The sequence below is a fragment of the Leptonotus elevatus genome, chromosome 1 (assembly GCF_054856555.1).
Source record: "Leptonotus elevatus isolate MCC_2025b chromosome 1, RoL_Lele_1.0, whole genome shotgun sequence".
NCBI lineage: Eukaryota > Metazoa > Chordata > Actinopteri > Syngnathiformes > Syngnathidae > Leptonotus > Leptonotus elevatus.
In genome coordinates, this window is record NC_141239.1 from 13,136,397 (window position 1) to 13,153,607 (window position 17,211).

At 39.9% G+C, this 17,211-nt stretch overlaps 1 long non-coding RNA gene across 2 annotated transcripts in view; it reads left to right on the forward strand.

Moving 5' to 3' along the window:
- The window catches only part of LOC147180941 (uncharacterized), a 45,196-nt gene that overhangs the window by 13,369 nt on the left and 14,616 nt on the right, over positions 1-17,211 (forward strand). For both annotated transcript variants that reach the window (XR_015095884.1, XR_015095883.1), the window contains exon 2: positions 2,280-2,481. This is a non-coding gene — a long non-coding RNA (uncharacterized LOC147180941). The remainder of the gene's footprint in view (positions 1-2,279; positions 2,482-17,211) is intronic.

The following is a 17,211-nucleotide window of genomic DNA, read 5'->3' on the forward strand; positions in this document are numbered from 1 at the left end:
TACAGTAATCAATTTAATGGTAATGATAACAAGCATGTATTAGCCTGATAGAGTAGGAGTGTACTCTGGCTATATTCCTCAAGTGATTAAAAACCTATTATTGTTACATTTGTGATATGCAGAATAAAAGTCAGCTCAGAATCAAAGATAACACCCAGATTTATCACCTGCGGTGAAGGATGTAGAGACAGTGTTCGTACTTGAGTTAAGTTTCCTTTTTTTGGCCCTCAGGAACGACAATTAAAACTTCATTCTTGTCCTGGTTAAGATGGAAAAGGTTCTCCGCCATCCAGAATTTAATGTACAGGATACAGTTAAAAAGCGCATCCATTGGAGTGGCGTCATCAGGAGACACAGAGATGTACTGCATGTCAACAGCGTCATTCACTCTATGCCTGCTAATGACACTGCTAAGAGGGCACATACAGTAAACAAATTGAACAATAAGGGACCTAATGTTGAACTTTGAGGTACACCTCGTTACTTCATAGACCTTTGAGGTCTGTATTGTATTGCATTGTATTTAAACTTACATAAAACGTCTCTCAGTCAGGTAGGTAGCACTAGAGAGGCCAGTGTGTATTTTAGTCTTTTTTTAAAGAATGGTATGGTTTAGCGTATCAAAAGAAGCACTTAGATCCAGCTTTACCAACACCATTAATGTATGGCAATCAAGATTACTTTTTAAATCATCTAAAATCTTGACAAGGCCATTCTTTTGTCGTGTCATTCTTTTAACTAGTCAGTCTTGATGCCAGTCAATACCAGTAGTTGGTTTTGAGGCTGGTTTTTTGGTTTTGTTGACATATAGACGACCAATGAAAAGTGAGTGATACTCTCAGCTTCGTGTTGACAGATGTGTAACTGGTCCCAATCCTTAATTAGGCCCTGGCTTGTTTCTGCAGTGAACAAGAAAAATGTGCTGCCGAGTTGTCATGAACTGCACCTTCCTCTCGATGAGGCACAAACAAATCATCTAAATCAGGGTAGAAACCTTGGAGGGGGGACAGATCTGACTGCATGCTTGATGGTAGCCTGTTATCATCAGGGGGTAGAAAGGAGCGCAAACTGTTTGAAGAGTTATGGTTTGTGAGCCCCCCTTCTTCCACCACCACCGCTGCTTATTCACATCTGGTGCTTAGTAATTGACGGGACATGAATTATACCTTATAGGATTGCCATGAGTTCAAAGCGGCAATCTCAGGGAAAACACGGCGTTGTTACAAATGCCAGCCGGCACCTTGAACGTCTCTAGTTCGCATCCGAGTTGCTTCCGACCGCGTTATTTGTTGCGCCTTTTATTCGCCGTGGAGCATAAATACAATTATCTTATAATGGGATCCGCCTTTGATAAAAAGCAGTCTTCTGTCATCGTGAAGGTGCCAAAGTGTTGGCTGGTGAGGAAGTCCAAGTTAAGTACTTTCTTTTATCATTCCGCCTTTTTATATGCAAATCATTCTCCCCGCCCATCTATTTACTGTTGCAGGTATTCAGACAGGACTTCAAACTGGGCTGGGCGGCGCAAGCATGGGACTAAAAAATGATTTGATTTGTTTTCAGATGCACTCTTTGATCTGGAATTTGTTAGGGGGCTGGTGGGGAGGTTTGGGACGGGATGCGAGGGAGGTTTCTTTAAGCATTAAAGGTGTATTCAAGGATCTTCTTGAAAAGTAGAAGCCAATCGTCCGTTTGTCACTTCTTCTTTTTTTTTAAAAATGCACATGCGGAAGACCATCCTACCAGCTCTCCTGCTCGTCCGGGGGACACGCCTATCAAATGTTGGGAACGTGCGAGCTCATCTTCATCATCATCTTCATTTGTCTCTGCAGCTGGCCTTACTTCATAGACGGATGTCCTCTTGCGGCTCTCAGTCATTTTCAAAGTATGCGGTGAGATCGGTGGCGCTACAACAATGAATGGCTGAATCCGAAGCTCAGCGTCTACATGCTACAAACACTTGAAGTGTGCATGTGCAGCTAGCAACGAGCACGCACGACGCGTTCGTTACGGCAGATTGATTAACGGGATCGAGAAACAATCGTTAAGCTGATCTACGCGAAAGATGCAGCGACAAAAGATCCTCGAATAAAAATTCTATTGCGTCATTTAGTTTTCACTAGTCGGTCTACTACCGGTAATCATTACCTGAAACACCGCCCTTGATAAACCCAAATAATCCTTCCTAACATGCTTAGGTTGCTAATGTAAAAAGTTCTCCACCATCCCCAAGACAGCAAGTAAATATGTCTCACTGTGACCTCCTTTCTGTGGTTCAACAGATGACCAGCATGAGCATCATCGGCGTGCCAGGGCCAACATCTTGAGGCGACTTTCAATGTCAAAGCCGACTCATGCCCACTCGAGTGACACGAGGGACATCTGGCCGGGCGACCCGCACAACCTTAAGGGCTTTCGAGTTGATCGTCGAGAAACCGAGACCTCGGATGACTCTACGGGCCTCCTCTTTATCTGTAAAAAGGAGTGAGTGTTTTGCCCCCCGCCGCCTACCCCCTTATTCCCGTGGTTGTGGCCTGCTGAACACACACACCTCCTTCGGGTCTGTCTGATGCATTGAGTTGTCTCCGCAGCCGCTGGGCGACCTTGACATCCAGAGACGGCGGCGGTGAGTCAGAGTCGGCGTCCCTCTGGGGCGTCGTTGGTCCAGATAGGAGGCCCATCAGTCAAAGCAGCCATTGATCGGCGTGTCGGACTGCTTGGTTTCCTTGTGTAATAATCGGCTCGATTTAGACACGCTGCCCGAATGCGTAAACGGAAAGTGGGAAACAAATGAATTGTGAAGGACCGATGACATCTTTGGCATCTGATGCAGAATTCATGAGCGATCCCATTAAATCCGTAACCCTTAAGTACCTTAAACAGTTGTGTGTTCTTGCAGAAATGTCAGCAGGATCATCTGATTAATCCATTCAGGATTGGAAAAAGATGTCCTCCTCCCGCAAAAGAAGACAATCTCATGCGAGTGTTGCAAATGCCAAGCAATTGTTTGGGATCCATTCAAAGACGGCGGTGGATTAGCGTGTTTCGGTCAGTGTGCTACCGGGACAGTGAAGAGGCAGGCCGACATGTGTTTGCCATTGATAATGACTGTGGGAATCACAATGGAGGAAATAAAAGCGTGCAAGCCGTATCAGGCCCGAGCATGGTGACGGTCAAACCCGCAAACAAAGAGTGCGTGGGGCTAAGCTGCTGGGTGTCTTTATATGCTAATAATAAGGATAGGGAGGAATAGCAGCAGCAGGAGCTACCATAGACTTGCGTGTAGCAATATTACAGGATGCCTGTCCTCAATGACAATCCAAAAACGAACAACTTTCCATAACACTACTGATTTTAAAACACATATTTGCAGAACCAGTAATTGTTATTAACGGCTCAACAAAACAGATGAAAGAGTAAAAAAAAAAAAAAATGACTCACTTAAACCCATTTAAATGACTTGGAATGATTAAAAAATCTGTCACTGCTATGCTATCAAAACAAAGTGTTCCTATAGCTTTGCTAATGTTGTGAACTGACTAACATAAAATGCTAAATTAGATACTGAAGTATTTGAAGTACGTTACTCTTGCTACCACTGCTAAGGGTGAGCGTCGCCTTGTTGGCCGGACATTTTGCTACTTCACGTAGCATTATAGTCCAGCTGCAGCAACAGACGGGCAAGTTGAAAGTCCTATGTAAAATGGCCGACTGGAAGACAAGTTGCCAAAAAACCTGTGATTAGCGATTAACGATTAGCTGACTTTAAGCTTTAAAACGTTGACTCGTTAACTAGTAAGCTAATAGGCTCAACCCCTAAAGGCCTCGATACACCAATCCGTTAGCCAAATGTGACCGACGCCTCCCCACTGTGGCGTCAGCCTAGCCGTTGGCAAAATGACAGAAATACACACCGCAAGAGACAGGCACCGACACCAACTATTAAGAACCTCCTGCACATGTGTGAGAACTAATTCCCCTCATTACCATCGGCGGTGGTCGTCACTAGTTCTCATTATTAGCAAAAGGCGACAAGATAAAAAAACGTACACAAGCATACTCACGATGTATTTCTACACAAAGTACACCCTCAACCTTTTTACAGAGTATTGTGTACTATAAAAGTAAATCCTACCTGATGTTATACTTGTTACAGTAACACCTTGTTGCAGTTCAGCTTACAGCCAGACTTTGCTCCAAACAAATGGAAATATTTGACCAAAAATTTGACCGATGCACAGTCAGTAAAACATGTTTATTTTTTTGGAGCTTGTGTATGATCTCCCGTCACTTGTTGAGAAAAACATGTGCTCCCAATAATTATCAAAAATATCAACAAATCTCCATCTTTATTTGTTAGTACATAAAAAAGATCTGCGGGGATCACTGTACTGCTGTTGAAAAATATCAAAGATGTCATTGATTAGCTTAATCGACTTCAACTTTCATCTCAATATAGTCGACTATCTTGAGACGTACAACCCCTGTTGTGTGTGTGCGCGCACTCGTGTGTAATTTTGTCTCTCGGGCTTCGGGAAGCCACTGATTAATCACAGGTGAGCCAAACATCCACGCTCGACCTTCCAGGTCGTCACATCGATGAATCGATGCTGTGAGAATCAACCCGTTGGAATGAGAAGCAGCTCAGCCTTAATCACGGGGAAACAAAAATAAATCATTACCGTCATTCGGATGCTGTTGTCCCTGATGACGGCATCTTAGTTCCGCAACCCGCACACACCCCACCCTTCCGTAAGGCTTTACACTCAACATAGAGTAGTCATTCAATTATGAAATCAAATTATATAAATAAGCTTGCCTTGTGGTGCTAATTGAGTTGTTTTCAGTCTGACTTTCCTTTTGTGGGAGGTAGTAGGTCAATCCATCCATCCATCCATTCATTTTCTACGGTGCTTATCCTTATCCGAATAGTGTGAAGATTGGGTAGAGTCACAAATCGGGTAGCTGCAGTAAAGACGGACAATAACTGGTGCTGCTATATTGACTGATATAAGATGGGCTGTAAGAGCAGTGGTTGTAAGCGCAAAGACTGAAGCTAGCGTGACAGTCAGGCATGCGGATACTGAACCGGACACCAAGCCACACCAAGGTGGCCAATTCTGATTAAAGTGGTGAAATCTGTCAATTTTAAAATCCCAATTGGACATTTTTGATTCTAAAAATATTACTTGAAGACACGTTGCTACGTTAGCATCCACGCTAATCTCAGTCCATTCAAATGGCTTGGTGTTTTTTTCTGAAATTGATGCCCTGGATTGTTATAAGTGTATTAAAGTGTAGCGCAGACAAAGTCCGTGGGGAGCTCATTAAATGCTAACGCTGACCGATCACTTTATTGTTCGGAAATAGTGCATTCAAGGGAGTGACAATGAAGTAAAACACTAATGCGCAGGCAGAGAATAATGAATGGGAGCTCCTTTGTTTCACGTCAGCCTCCAAATAGGAGACGGACACGCTAATCAACATCATTGTCCTTTGGAGAGACTTTTCATCTTATGGCTCCCCGCAATGTATTTAAATGTTTAAGTGCGAGCACCCAAAGAGCAATAATACCACCTTTAGATGGGAACAGACTGATACTAAGGCATTCCAAGCCGTTGACTTTGAATTGTGATTGATTAGGATTTGCCTCCTCCTTATTCCCGCTCGTCTTTAGTGTGTCTGAATTCATGTTCCTGCTGCTGCTCAAGCGCCGTAAGCTAGTGAGCGTGACTGGCATGGGACAATCTTTGCCATTTCTATTATGGGGCATTTCTGAGTCTGCTTGACAACAGGTGATGGGGTGACCACGAAAAATGTGCCTTTTATCTTCATCGTCTGTGTATCTTTTACTGCTTAATTGTGAGTGTATTTGGGATTTGTCTTATCCGAATACTGGAACCATGAGAAAGCCTTTGGGGTAGTACAAATGTTTTAATGAATACAAATGTAAATATGCCGGGTCAGATAACATGGCTAAATAAACAAGCGCTAATGTTGATTAGTGTGTTTCTGTGCAAGTTCATGTCCTAGCTGGTGCTTGCCTTTATTGTCTGGTTTGAAAATGTTTTCCATTCCCTTACTGACAATTTTTCCAAGATATTGCCAGTCTTTATCTTTTGAAATATAGCAATTAGAGTCAACATTTTAAATGGGAATAAACTGATACTTAGCAATTAGGAGATGACTAGAGGAGCTTCGGGAAGGAACAGTTGGTAGGATGTATTTATTTATTTTTGTTAAATGAAGGGTTTTTTGGTCCAATTTCTTGGTGCGTTTCTGCCCGTATTCATGTTCATCCTTCTGCTACTCCTACTGAGTGTGACTGGCAATTCATCTTTTTCTATGCCTTTATAGGATAGATAGATAGATAGATAGATTTGATCGACATCGGTGTTTAACAACCAGGGAGGGGTATGCGTACATTGCAGAGGGTACGTAAAAACGTTTTAAAAGATACTTGACTCATTGAGCCATTTTCAGCAGTCAAAAGCAGCTAATATTTTGTCCAGAATAAGTTTGATAACTTCATTATTTTTCATGTACAATTAATACTTTTAAATTTAAAAAAAATACCATTTGCTGTTGACTGAAGATGACATCACGTGTGCTGAGGAAGTAGGTAACGACCAATCATGGCTCAGTTTGCTGACCAAACCCAGAAAACAGGTGAGCCATGATTGGTCGCTACCTCAATGAGTCAAGTATTCCTTTAATCATCTATTACCAAGATCAATAACGTGACACAGTGGGCCAAAGTCACAACAGCCGCGTGGCAGCTCAAGTCTCAAGCTTACAGAATTGCTTGAGCCGCCTCTTTGAAGTTAATTGCCACCAATAAACGTTCCCCCCTCCTTCTGGAGAACGGAAAGGGACATGGAAAAGGAGCTTCGACCTCTAAAAAGGGAAAAAGCTATTTTTATTTACCCCTTTTTTAAAGGCGATTTTAGAACTGTAATATATTATTACGTGCTTTGTTCCTGCTATTAAAAGCTTAATAATCAGTTGTGAGAAGTTCTACTATTGGAAAATAATCAACATGCACGTGTGAGGAAACGGCGAAAGGTTGGGAACTAATTCTACATTGCTGTTCGCCACTATAATTTATGATAATTTAATGTAGAGCTTTCAACATTTAATGTTATAAAGTCGTCTTCAACATTTTTTGTGTCCACTGCATACTCTCATCTTCCTCTTTTTCTAATCAGTTAATTATTTGAATAATTTAAAAAGGAAAAAAAGACCCCAATAGTTTGACATGAACTAGTATTCTGAATGTCATACGCAAACATTTATTAAATGCTTTCCTTGCATGTATGTAGTTATATGTATTACTCAAACACAACCTGTGCTACCTTTAACGTAACCATCGGCTATCAAGCTAAAGGATCATTAATACATGATTCATGCAATATTTTTTTGTGATTAATCAATAAATTAACACTTCAACTTTGACAGCACTAGTTTTTAGATCATTTAACATGTTGACTTCCTGTTTATGGAATAATTATCTGTACTTGTTCACGTTGCTGCATCAGCTAAAATTCAGTCCAATCACATCGACTATTTGTGATTTAGACAATCACCACCCATAATATTCTGGGTCTTTAAACTAAAGACCGTTTTTCCAAGAGAAAACCTGTCGTCTAAAAATGTGACAAATCGTCATTTTTAATTATAAGGTTCTGCTGGTGCTTGAGCGCTGTCAATGCCAATCTTTTCCATTCCCTCATGGTGCAGTTATTATTCAGCCTTGTGAATTCAGCCTAGCAACAAGCGAGCCAAGTGACCAGTGGAAGAAAAGAAGAAAACAGCAAACCTGTTCTGATCGACACTGCTGCACCCAATGCATTGCAAAAATGTTCCTGCTGCAGCTCGAGCGCCGAAAAAAAAACCTTATTGGGACCATCTGTTCCATTGAGGCTAAAAACAGCATTTTGGGTAAATTCTAACCCGTAATCAATGCAAACCAGAGCACACCAGAGTATAATTAGGGTTAGGTTTTTTTCTGGTTTCTGATCAGCGGCGGGTGGGAAACTCCCGGTGTGGCTCTCGGGCCTCCTTCAGGGAACGTTGCAATTACAAGGCAGCAAAAGTGGCGGGTCAGCGAGAGGACACGAGTTCCTGTCATCTTCCGAATATTAATCATCCTCTCATAACGGCTGAGACAAATTGCAGCGACAACCACACAATCCTTCTCTGTCATTGTAACGCATGTGACGATATTGAAGCGCTTTTGAACATCGTTGAGGAGCCGCTATAAGTTGCAATCTGTGGCTCCGGTGAAGTCAATCAATGCAGGGGATGCTGGGAGATCAATTATGCATTTATCTATTTGCCACTTTTGCGCTGCATGTATGCTGGCATCTAATCTATAATACACTGCCTTTATATGTTACTGTATTTCCCTCCATACACAATGCACATGTCGCAATGCAGTACATTCAAATACAAGCACAACTTGTCCCTTTAACTATATTATATATGGTAAGATAAATATTAATATGATAAAAATCACTGTAAAAATAAAATGATAAATTGGAAAAACTGTTCTTTCTTTTTTTCCTGTTTGGACACTATTCAAAAATGACTACAGCATGATTTAAGGAAAAGCAAAAACTGAAACTTTATGTATTACTATTACCATTGAATCTACTCATTTGCGTTATATGACACTCATCAAATGTAATGTATGTAACTTGACTCAAATAAAGTTAATAAGCATAAATAACTCTCTGACTCTAAAAACTGTTAAAATAACCCAAATATGGGTCAGAAATGGGCAGATCCTCTTACTTGAATTTATTTGACCCAACTTTGAGTCAAGAAAATGAAGAAATAGATCTTTTAGTGTAAAACAACTCATAAATATTGGTCAGATTCTTTGCTTGGGTCAAAAAAATTGGGTTATTTTGTATAAAACAACCCAGAAAGTTGGGTCAAATTGACCCATAAAGTGAATCGGTCCATTTTTTATCCATGATTGGGTTACTTTTGACCCAAGTGTTTTTTGAGTGCATTGTTTTAGTGAGCATATAACACCAAAATTACTTGCATTTTGAAATATTTAGCCCCTAGAAATATTTTAAATAAAAGTATTAAATTATTCCTAATATTGTGACAGTATAAAATATATAGATATTTTATGTAATCATCATAAAGTAGGATTTACAGTTGAATATTATAATCATGATTATGATTGTTAATATAATAATACTAATAACAATAATAATAAATGTAATATTCAATTTATCTTATACATTTTATTTTGTCTTAATACTGTTTTATGCTGTTTTGAATATATATTACGGTTATGTTTATAATTGTTACTGTTGTATTTATATTAGTGTTTTATTTACGAAATATGTATGTAGAATATTGTGATAGTATAAAATATGTAATTGTCTTTCATGTAATATCCATTCATCCATTTTCTTAACCGCTTGTCCTCACAAGGGTCGCGGGGGTCGCTGGAGCCTATCCCAGCTGCCTTCGGGCAGATACATTATTTCATATAATAATCATTATTTATTAATTGAATTTAATATATTTGTTAATAATATCAATATATATATATTTTTAATTCTTCTTATTAACTTCAATCATCCATCCCTTTTCTTAACCGCTGATCCTCACAAAGGTTGCTGGGGTGCTGGAGCCTATCCCAGCTGGCTTCGGGCAGTAGGCGGGGTACACCCTGAACTGGTTGCCAGCTAATCGCAGGACTTCAATTATTGTTTTTCAATTATGCAAAACTTATTCATTTGTATTGCTATTTTACTTTTATATTTTCATATGTAATGCATTTCAACAAATATATTAAATGCCATTCATTTTTTACTCACTTTGTTAACGTATTTTCTGATTGGCTGGTAGAAGTCACTCTGTTCTACTAACAGAGATGTGAGACAGAGCGCCAATGAGTAAGATGTTCACGTTGATCCAACAGCAACCAAATCCATCTGTAAAGCGAGTCGTCCATTCGCGAGCAGTCAACGATGCTTGAGGTTGTCCCCATCGCCGTTGTTGCCCCCTCACCCCTTGTTTCAATCAAGGTACAATTATTGATCAAGAGATGTGGCCCCAATACTTTTGTCCACGAGTGATTGGTGTCGCTGCTGCTGCGTCTGCATTCCCAGCGCAAACGAAGCTCTCCAAGGCAAGATAGAAGTGACACAATGTATCGATTTTTTTTTCTGGAAAAGACCAGCTTGTCGCTTTGGCCTTGCAGCAGAAGGCCTCTTTTGTGCTCCTTTCTACATGCGGACAAAGATGAAGCCACAAAGCGCTCTTTCGCTTTTTTGCTTTCTTTTTTTCTCTCAATCGCTCCCATTTGGTCAATAATGTCGTCACCTGTGAAAATGCGAAGCTTGGCACAATGGAGCTACAAACAAACTTTTTCCTCCAGTGTGCCCCGCTTTAAAAAGGAAATATTGTGTTTTTGTTCTGTGGTGCTTCTAAATGATTAATAGACACCCAAAACAAACAAAGTTGAAATCTTGGGGATCATCCCCGGGGCACTTGTCCGAACAAAAAAGTACACTCACTAAACAGCGTTGTTGTTATTATCTGTGTCTGCCAGCAGGTTGGCAAAAGATTGCCGCAGAGATAAGATACCTTTTTGTTTACCTTTCCACGCCGGCCGCCGCCGGCCTTTTGATTATTGTTTTCATCATTAATCCACCTTGCTTTGCTCACAAAACACACACACAAAAAGACAAGAAAAAAAAAAAAGACAACTTCCTTCCCTACTTTTTATTCAATCATACCCTCCCCCCTTTATGTTCTTCTTTCATTCCATCCTTATTTCCTTTGGATCTTTCTTCTATTCTTTGTTCCATTTTACCATCCTGCCTTTGTTCTTTCCTTCTATTTTTGCTCGATCACTCCTTCAATAATTCCTACCTCCCAGCCATCCTTCTTTTCACCCTACTTTCCAAATTCTCTTCCTTCATCTCATCCTTACGTTCTTCCTTCCAAACCTATTTTCTTAATTTTGTATTATTCCTTTTTTCATTAATACTAGCTAGCTAGCTTCCTTCCTTCCTTTCTTCCTTCCTTCCATCTTTCCCTCCAACTTATCCTTCTTTTTATTCTCCATTGCACCCTACCATTCATCCTACCTTCTCTTCATCCTACTTAAACTTCTTCTTTCCTTCCTGCAATCCTTGTTTCCTTTTTATTCCTTTAATGTTTGTTTCCTTCTCTCCTTTCATACATCCATGCTACCATCTATCCTTCCTTTGGCATATCTTTATCCGAACTTCATTCCATCCTTCTTTCTTTCAATCCTTCCTGCCATCCATGTTCCTTCCTTCCTCAATGACTCCCATGTACGGTACCCTTTTTCCTACCATGCTTTTTATGCTTTCTCTACTTCATTTGTCCTACTTTCCTCTTTTCTTTCCTCTCTACTTTGCTCCCTTTGTTTGTCCTTCCTTTCTTCCTTCTTTCTTTCCTTCATCATTCCTTCCAACCTGCCTTTTCTTTCTGTATTTTTTGGCCAAAATTTTTATTTTTTCTCTTCCTTAATCACTCCTATCCTTCCTTCCTTCCTTCCTTCATTCCTTCAGTATATTTAAAATGTGCATACTTACATTTGGCTCACCAATTATGTAACGGTCCAACCTTTAAATAATAACAAGTTTAAAAGCATAAGACCAGTACTGTACATCAGCTTGTGTCAATGCAAAAAATATTGCCACAGTGAGGACAAAGCGGTCCATGGGACAAGCCAAGACCAACCATTTATGTGAGCATTAGTATTTGAACACATTCTTTACAACATGAGTATGCTTGCAATACTCTGCACGGTCTATAAATAAGCATGAGCGGGGAGCACGCGGCTTGGGAAAGGAGAGTGCTAACTGTTGTCTGAAGGTGCAGTGCAACATGGTGTCTCCTTATGGGGCGCGAGTGAACTTCTGGCGAGCATTTAGCAAGCTACGAGTCCCACCTGAGCGTAGCCGCTGACTCGCAGATGCTGAAAAAGTGCAGGCAGGAGAAGGCAAGCAAGCAGATGTTTGCATATTAATGCGGGCCGCCTGATGCAGGCGCTCTTTATCTTGGCAGTGTTTTGATATGGATGCTTTAACACGCCGCCCCCGCGCAAGGATTTCAATACAAAGCTGTTTTACTAGAGTTCTTCTACATACAACTTTTATTTCTGTCTCTTTGTCGGGCTCGGCGACAGCGCGACTTTGATAGTCTGTGTGACTCAGCACGCCACGGGCTGTGCGTGTGCGTGCGTGTTAGTCTGTGTAGTTGAATATACAGTGGTTATAAAAAGTCTAAACACGCCTGTTCATCAAATGCCAGCTTTTTGTGACAGAAAATAAGAACATGTGAAACTTTTTCCACTATTAATGTGACCTGTAACCCTGAATCACTCAATTGAATTTTTTACTTCATACTGAGCCTTACGTTCAGAGCTTTCTGGTCTTTTGGTGACTCTGAAAGCTAAAAAGAAGTCAGCAGGTTGGTTCTAGGGAATTCTCTATTCTGAACTATGGAAATTGAAATGGCTCCCTTTGTAGAAATGTTTCACTCTGGACTTAGGACTTATTTCTACACTCTCACATTTGGTTAAACCACGAATGATATGCAGCGAGTATTTTGCTATGCCTTACATCTTAATTTTGGCCTGTTCTAGTGCCGCTTCACTTTCGATTCTCCTCCATTTTTGTTTGTGGTGTGTTTGCTAATTTCAAATACGTGCCTTGGCTGAATAAAGGCCGTCAACTCCAAATACATTTCAGATGTTCTAGTTGGAAGGAAGGAAGGAAGGAAGGAAGGAAGGAAGGAAGGAAGGAAGGAAGGAAGGAAGGAAGGAAGGAAGGAAAGAAGGAAGGAAGGAAGGAAGGAAGCATTATCATAAAGAATTGGTAACATTGAAAGTTTGTGACGAGCACGTCAACAACAGGTACAGTATATGACATCATACTAAAGTAGGAGATCAATCACAAAAACGGACTTTATATCCTTTCATACACTTTAATAAGAATATATTACAGTAAGAACTATAAACTGATAAACATTTAATAATCCAAAATAAGGGGAAAATGCATTTCAGTCATTTTTTTAATTGAATTATTATTTTTTTTTACAATGGTTAAATAGTAATTCATTATAGATATTGGAATTAAACATATATTTTTTTTTAATTAGTTTTTTTTAGAGAAAGGTTTGATAGTCTAAAATGTAGAAAACTAATTTTGTATACCAGTTATTATATATATATATATATATATATATATATATATATATATATATAACAATGCATTAATAGTAATTTATTATAGAAACTGGAAATAAAGTTGTAAAAAAAATTCAATTTGGGGGGGAAAATTTAAGCAGTTTAAAAAAAATTTTTTTTTATAAATTTTGAAAATAATACACATTGAAACAAAAATCCTTTTGAGTCATCACTGCAAGCAATAATTGCATATTTTCAAAACTTCTAAAACTCCTTTACATATCATATTAATAAATATTTGTAAAATGTAATAATTAAATACAATTTAAAATATTCTATCTAACTTTTTCATTTTAAATTAATTTTGTACGTCTAGCTCCATACAAATTTTCCTCCTAAACTTTTTTAAATTTAGTTGTTGCTTTATTTTTATTTTTTTAATGAATGCGTTATTAAAGTCTTTAAAAATAAGTTTAACTTTTTTTAAACCTTTTTTTGGTAACGTATCTATTTATCAAATAGAATATTGATAAAAAAAAATAAACTTGGGAAAAACACTGAAATGCAAAAAAACGGGGGGGGGAAAACTGCATTGTTCAATCTGTCAGACCTCAGTGTGTTAATTTGCCCGTTGGACGGCTTAAGCCTCACTGGCCAACTCTTTTCACGCAATCAACTCTGCTTCTGATTGCATGAAAATACGAGATGCAATTTGCCCGATAGTGTGATATATTTTTGTACAAATGTAGTGTTCATTTCAACTGCAATCAACCGCCACTAAACGCAGTTGGGATCATAATCAGCCACAATCATAGTGCTGTGTGATCTAAAGAACTTGGCGTAAAAATGTGGAAAATGAGTCACCATGGGCCAATAGATGGTTTTCAGTTATTTTCCCCTACTGTCAAAAACATCTCAATTGCCTATTTTTATTTTTCCAAATAGTGGTGGGTGGAGAGTAAACTGTTGCACCAGAATGCACAAAGTTGCGGCCACCTGCGTTTAGTGTTTTGTTTATACGCGACGCCCCGCAGTCCACGTAGTTGAGCCACAAATGTTTTGTACTTTTTATAAAAACAACCATGTAGGTGAGGATAAGGTCAACTTTATTATCCCTGTCGGGGAATTTGTCTTGAGTCCCTGCATGTAAAAGATAACATTTGCCAAAAACCTGCAAATTCAATTCAGAGAATTGAAAAACAGGTGTAAACACTGGGAACGTGATGCACTTTGGGGTCTAACACTAGCTCAAATACTTATATAGTGGGGTCGGCGTGAACTTGAGCGCCTTCGTTAGCATCAGCAATTACGACGTGCAATTAGCTAGTTAGGCTTAGAGCGCCTCGTTGTCAGTCATGAAAAAATTTGGGAATATGGAGGAGGGGATACACTCACTCTTGATTTTTCACAACTTCAAAGTCTCATTTTATAAACGTCGCAATTTTTTTGTTTTGATTACTCGGCACAGTCTCTCATTGGCCCAGAGACTCGTTGGTGACCTGGTGGCGACTCTAGCAGCAGTTTTCTCTGTAGCATGTCAAATTTAGAAGACACATTTTAAATGTATGACTTTAAAGCCCCGTGGACAAGTGGTAAGCACATGTGTCTCACAGTTTTCATGTCAGGAAGTTTGAATCCAGACAGTGGCCTTCTTGTATGGAGTCGGCATGTTTTCTCCGCTTCCTCCCACCTTCCAAAACGTGCATGTTAGGGTAATCAGAGACTCTAGAATCGAGAGGGGGGAAAATCTAGAGTCTAGATTGTTCGTTGGTCAGTGTGAATAGCTGTTTGTCTATATGTGCCCTGCAATTGGCTGACAACCGGTTCAGGGTGTACCGCCTCTCGCCTGAAGTCTGCTGGGATATGCTCCAACTCACCCGCGACCCTAGTCAGGCTAAGCGGAACAGAAAATGAAAGGCTGGATGGAAGGATATTACTGCAGGTCAGTGCTTCTGATAGTGTTTTGGGCCAGCAGAGACCACCGGTTGTTTAAAAAGTTTGGGAAAAGCTTTTTCATTTTGGCAAAGAAAGAGAAGGAGTGTTGGCCGAGAGCCTCACTGCTTCCTCTCGTCACGGCACTGAAGGACGGGAAAGCGTGAGAACAGCCAGGGCGGCTGCTCGGAGAACATTGTATCTGTCTGCAGCGTGAAAAGAATGGAGCAATGAGAGAGGCTCTTTTACCCCGCGAGGGGGGTGGCGGTGGAGGAGGAGAAGGAGGGGGGAGTTAAAGTAAAAGAGTTCACCACTTCCCACTAAATTAGATTAAGTTGGGTATTGATTGGGTAATAAATGCCAGAAGGTCTCTGCTGCAGTATACACCATCTACAACAGAGGCTTTCTCAGCACAGGGAAGAAATGGAAGCGGTAATGAAAGTACACGGTCGCCATCTTCTTACACTACCTTAACAGATGGACGTGGAATCGCCACATGCCGAAATTTGTGAGAGCCAAAAAGTCTTAGCGTGATTATAATAGTAAGAATTAAAGATGTCCCACTTCTTTAATGGCCTATCTATCAAACTTTGATGCCATGCTTTAAATTTAAAATATGATTATTTATTTCCTCCAACAATATTTTATCTTTGTTCATCTACCTGTGCCAGGAATGTGTACCGACAGGCAAAAACAATTCAATGCTCTTCCACTAGATTCCACTCGTCGTCAAGCAAACAATGTACAGTAACTTTGTGTTGAACAGTTGGTGATCTTGTCAGTAATTATGGTTTTCATGACCTTTTTATTTTGTGGTGAGCCGTATATGTATCTAATTTCAAATATTTGCATTTGATCAACAAAGGTAGGGAAACACTGGTCTAGGACATCTGCTTCCTACTGAGGTCAACTTGCATCAGGTTTGTCATGTTACTTTTACTTTTTCTCATGAGCACACGGCTAATCTGCTAAACAAATTTGCCGGTCACAGGTGAGATTGGAAGTCTATTGGGGCTTATTTGTGCAAATTCCCTCGTATGAGTTTGCCCTGGAATTGACCAAAATGTTCAACTTCCAGTTCCATTTTGGCTTTGAAACTTTTTCATGCATCCCGTTATGATAAACATCTTGATTGGTCAAGCTGGTGCTCGGGTGTAATTCTTTTCTGACCTTACAGAGGGTAATATATACACCGAGTTTTTGAGTGTCATGTTCAGGACCCCTTAAATGAAATGAAATTTGCCAAAATATATATATATTTTTTTTCATGATGAGGCCTCCCAAAAGATGCTTTATTTGTCTGAAGAATCATAATAACGGTACCTGTTGTGAAAGCACGTAGCCCCTCTTATGTGGTGAATCCTCAAAACTTGACGCCCTAAACTCAACCTAACACCCAACCCGTTCCTACTGCGCTTGACCTGCTCCCTCCTAAGGCGCATGCACAGAAGAAGTGCAAGGTATGCTACTCAGACGGGTATGCTGTTTTGTCAGGACACCGGGTTTGACCGCTTCTTCTTGGCCAATCCTCAAAATGATCATAAAACTTCAATGGCCTTCACTTTCCATAGACAACCTATGCAAAAAGCTTTGCAATCTAGCGTCACCCATCTGTCCTGAAAACCTGCTTATGATTGGAGCTTATTTGGATGAATTATCTAGAAGCAGAACTCTGGAATTTGCACTAAAATGGCTGCTTCTCACGAAAATGTCTGACTTCCTGTTTATTTTCATGACCTGTATGGGTCATTGAGAATTTTCCATTTACACCCAATTTGAGTCAATCAGTAAAACTGGTGAAGGAGGCTAATTTTTTTTAATAATTATTATTTCCTGATTTTCCAAATGGTGCTGTCAAGTGACTTTAGCAGGAGTTGTGTGCTTTAGTTGTTGTCATTGCTTTCAAAAATAAAAGACAAATAGGGTTTATAGATCAAAAGGAGAGGCTGTTTGCAGCCTAATTCCCAAGAATGATTTCTCGTTTCCCGCCGTCTTGATTAAACACCCACATTTAATCGATGGCTGTTTCTCACATCCAAATTCAGTCATTGTCACCAGCTGTGTGCAGCGCGGCGGTGCGTCATGTG